The following is a 5,011-nucleotide window of genomic DNA, read 5'->3' as shown; positions in this document are numbered from 1 at the left end:
GCAAAGAAGGCTGGATCTGAAAGCTGCGTGGTACTATATGGTACGAACCAATAGCAGTTATTTTCGCTGCCATTGTGGAACCTCCATACAGGACTTTGGGTGAAGTGCTCTTGGTCCACACCTGGGCGTTAGGAGAAATCCTTTCTAACGGTCTAATGGATAATGGAGTGCCTTGTAAGAGGTCTAATGGTCTATTACGAAGAGAAACAGTGACCTTAGGCAGCTTGCAGTAACCTTAGTGTTGATCACCTTATGATCATTTTACATTAGATATGCTAAATGGGCATCATTTGACTATTAATTATAGTGATAATCGCTCCTTTCTGTCCCCGTCCAAAAATGGAAAAGAAACTCTCGAACCTCTGACCCCTATTAAAAATGCAAGAGCACTTTACATGATTTGCATCATGTTTATCTTTACATTGTTCCTGAAACTGACGGGTTAAAAAAATAAACCTTAATTAGGCATTCTCATCAGCTGGTAAACATTAACATATGCTTTTACGTAAACAAGGGACAGCAGAGAACAGCAGACGTGAGATCATTGTTAACTACGGATGACGTCATGACGAGTGTACTATTCTGGGCTTCAAAAACAACTATTTTACGGTATTTTTTACCATGTCTTAAACAAAGAAGGACATCTGGAATAAGGTGACATCATCAAAGGCAGGCGCCTTGCTTTGTAGAAATCTGCCCAACAGAACGGAATCCCTCTTAATTCTATATTTAGGTGTGCATTGTTTGTTGAGCTTTCCTTGACTGGTTGGAATATTGAATGCTATTAATAAAGGGAAGCAAACACAATTCTCATTTGGGCGATTCGCTCGAATAGTCTGCTCTTTAGTTCTCTTAGATCTACAAATTAGACATAAGCATTAGATCTAGTTGAGAACAGAAAGAAAAAAAAAGTTTAGTCGGCAAAAAAAAAAAAAAAAAAAAAAAACTTAAAATAATTTAAAAATCAATTCTCACTTTGTGTTCAATAAAATTAAAGTTTTGGCTTATAGACAATGGCGTGACTAGCAAAACAAGTCAAGGCTTTAGGGAGAGATAGCGAAATATCCGCCGATGTAAACAGACTACTTTATTTATTTATTTTTTTTAGGATGCCTTAGAGATAAGAAGCTTGTTATGAACGTAGCTGGCATTCGACGGTTCCCTTCATTACTATTAAACTTCTTGTTCAGTAGGCCTATCAGCGTCGACTAACTTATAGGCCTACTACATCAGTGATGTTCGGCCTTTCGTCGGTGTTATTGGATTTCGTTGAGTGAGAGTGCTACCTCCGTTTGGTTTATCTGCTTCAGACACCGCGGGAGCGCCTAACAGATAGCATAGAGTCAAACCCATGAAATTCTGATGTAGCCTGTAGCACGTTCTATCAACTGAGCCAACGAGCCATTTCCTTATACGTAATTTTAGCTTCAATTACATGATTCACTTTTGTTACTTCATCAGACTTCCATCTATATTTAGATGTGCACCCATGACGTAAGGGTCAGCTAATAGTAGGGATTGTAAAAAAAAAACTTTTGACAAACTGTTTTATATAGTGCATCATTTATGCTTATAGCCTAGGTAGTGCGCTTTGGTTCAATCTCTATTGTGGACCAGTGGGTGGAGGTGGAGGGGGGTATCTGGGAGAAGGTTTCCGTGCTGTCTTTGGTGCACTGCAAACACAACTCGTCGAGAGACGGGTTTCGAACTCAAGCCCGCTTGATAGATAGTCAAGTTGTTTATGACTCTCAACTACACAAGCCGAAATATCAACGTGACCACTTGATCATTTGATGATAAAGCCTTTTATTTTGTTGAGTTTTAAATAATCCCTAAACGTAAATTCATAAAAACACACACTCTGACACAGACATAGTTTTATAAGATTCCCCTTTCAGACTTTGCGATCTATATGGCAGATAATGTTAAGGTCATCTGTTTCTTTGGCCAACGGTTAACGAACAGGATGTCATGTGGCTAGCACAACGACCAACCGCATTTACTTTCCCCAACTAAAGTCGGGTACCCATTAGAGTTGGGTGGACTCAGGGGCACCCTAAAAATCCCGAAATTCAAAATCCCAGTCTTCACGAGATTCGAACCCAGGATCCCAGGCTCAGAAGCCAAGCGCTTAACCACTCAACCACCGCGACCCGACATAGCTTTAAACTCAACTAAAAAGAGTGAATGAATTGCAGACGTAACTACACATAACATTCTAAATCGATTCTCTTAATTTAAAAATAAAGATGATTAAGGAATTAATTAAAAAAAAAAACGGTCCGTTTAATTTCCGGTATGTTGTATCTTAAAATAATCCCATTGGTCACGTTCGGCTACGAAGTTCAAATTAACAAAGGGAGACAACCATTCGTTCTTTTATGTGATTGACGAGCAGGAACTAGTTTTAAGACCATCGTCTGCATGTAGCTGTAGATCTAGATCTATGTTCTCGTAAGAAAAGAAATGACCCGGTTATACCTTTTTGTTTGAAATGGTTGAAAACTGATTTCCATTTTATGCGTGTGGCACATTTCTTGACAACGAAGCTCTTAATCCAGTGTCTCTCAAACTTCTACTTTTACGCCCATCTAGAGGAAAAAAAAATATTCGCACCCCTACCCAATGCCTGCAAGTATTCCCCTCCGAAGTTGGGTCCGGAAGTGTCTCGCAATGTAATGAACAAGAAACACACACACACACAAAACTTTAAAAAAAATAAAAACAACCTTACACGAAGGGTAATTGCATCAATTAGTTCGAATGATCCTATCACTTATCTGGACAAGTTGGGAATGATGTACGGAAGAATCGCTGAGCGAAGGCGCGCTCTACATTTTGAGAAACGCTGTTTTAATCTTATAATACCCTCCTTTTTTTTTTTTAAAGGAGACCTCACCCCAAGCAGTTGCTTCAAATGCGGCGCCACATTTATTTGAACGGCGCTCTGTCAGAGTTCAAGGTTATGGGTAGGAAAAAAAAAAGTATGCGTGTGTGTGAACATATCGGAAGTGAAAGTGATCGCATTAATCTCTAACACCTTACTCCAGAAAACACCACAAGTGACTTCCATGTGACGCTTTGGCTGCTGACGTCCGTCAATGAGTGCAACGTAATTGTCAACTAAAAGCTGTTTTATTTTTAGCTTCTTTCTCAAGTTTGAATTTGTTTTAGTCACATGAAGGAATTTTTTGTTACTTTGTAAGATCATAAGATCTGTACTTTAAAAAAATACCTTTGACATGAGAAATTACGCTGTATTCTATTTTTAAAATGGATTCAATTTTTCACTCACTATTTTTTCTATAGGCTACAAAATCGAAGTATCTTAGGATGAGGCGGTAATTAAATTATCTCTTGCAAATAAACTATTCGCTTTTTTTTTCGGAGCAGTGATAATGAAACTTATAATACTGCAGATGTGAGCATGATAAAACATTGACAAGGCCTTTACGCTAACACTAAAACAGGACATTTTTCTTAATAATTGTAATCTTTATTGCCATTTTTTTTTTTTGCTGATATAGGCCTAATCAATAAAATTTAATGCATTGTCTAAGAAAGTACCAAGGTATCGTATAAAAAAAATGCGCTATTTCAATGTCTTCAAAAGCTACAGAAACAATGTAATTTTCCTTCTTTCACAAAGAAAATCGATTATTATTTCTTTGTTATTGTTGTTTTCATTTGGCATTTAGTATCGGGCATAGGGTATTAGGATTAAAAAGTCTTAACCACACGACGGCCTGCCAGTTTGCGAGGTATGCGCTTTGGACTAATCACGAGGGTTCCTAGATTGAACCTTGACCCCTTCAACCTCGGCCGTCTGGGCAATGGCATGATAATCTCTGCTTTTCTGAATGAACCTATAGAATATATAATGAAACAAGAAAAATATTTTTAAAAAATACTTGAAGAAAAAAAGAAAAGAAAGGCTTAAGTGTGATTGCATCAATTAGCTTGGATCAGTCATGTAACTAAATTTGTAATAGATCTAGATACAACCACATCTGTCAAGTACAATTTCTGTCCCTTGTTCCATACCAAACAAACGAATTAATTGCCATACTTTTTACCAGACAGACAGATCGAGTGAGTTGACAAAGGCTTTGTAAAAAGAGACAACTACGCCCACTTTTAAACATTGCATTTGGTGGACAACAGACGAGTCCAGTCACCCTATACCGGTACTGTATACTTTTTTACAGTAATAGTTCCGTTAAAAATAAACAGCTGTACTTATTTTGTAAAGTTTTTATTTCCTTTAGGTTAAGAACACAATAACGTTGCACTGTAAGCTATAAATAGATCAAATGTAGCTGTTTTCAAACAAGGTGTACATTTAAAACTGTATTGCCCTGTGTTTAGATCGATCGCTGGACGGGGGGGGGGGGGGCTAATTTATGTTAGACATATTTATTTATAATATGTTAATATGCCCCAGTAAAAGACCACGCGCCGAGATGAAAAGATTTTATTAGTACATGCATTAACGTTGACGGGAGTCCAGAGGTTGCATACATCACTGAGAAACGCATTGAAGCAAACATTCTAAATAAATACTTAGCATTCTCAGCGCCGGGAGACACAGACATATTGCTTAATTTAAGCCAACTCGAAAACATAAGAGCTTTAGATATACCAAAAAAAAAGGACCAAAAGCTATTAGCTAACATAAAACCAAATAAAGCAAATGGACCTGATGGTAATCCAGCTAGATTGCTCAAAGCTAGGACATGTGTTCAAAATAGATAATAATGAGCAAATAGACGCCATTTTATTAGACTTTTCTAAAGTATTTAACAAAGTTCACCACCATAGGCCCATAGCTTGCTTAAAATGTTTTAGCATTAATGGTTCATTACATCAATGGATTCAGGGTTTTTGATAGCAGATAACATTTTGTAATAATGGGTCTAAAAGTCTAAATCAACACCAATATTAGTAAACTCATGTGTTCCTCAAATCCTAGGCACACTGCTGTTTCTAATTTAAATAAATGACCTACACA

Source organism: Biomphalaria glabrata, chromosome 14, assembly GCF_947242115.1.
Source record: "Biomphalaria glabrata chromosome 14, xgBioGlab47.1, whole genome shotgun sequence".
Lineage (NCBI taxonomy): Eukaryota > Metazoa > Mollusca > Gastropoda > Planorbidae > Biomphalaria > Biomphalaria glabrata.
This window is presented reverse-complemented; position numbering follows the sequence as displayed.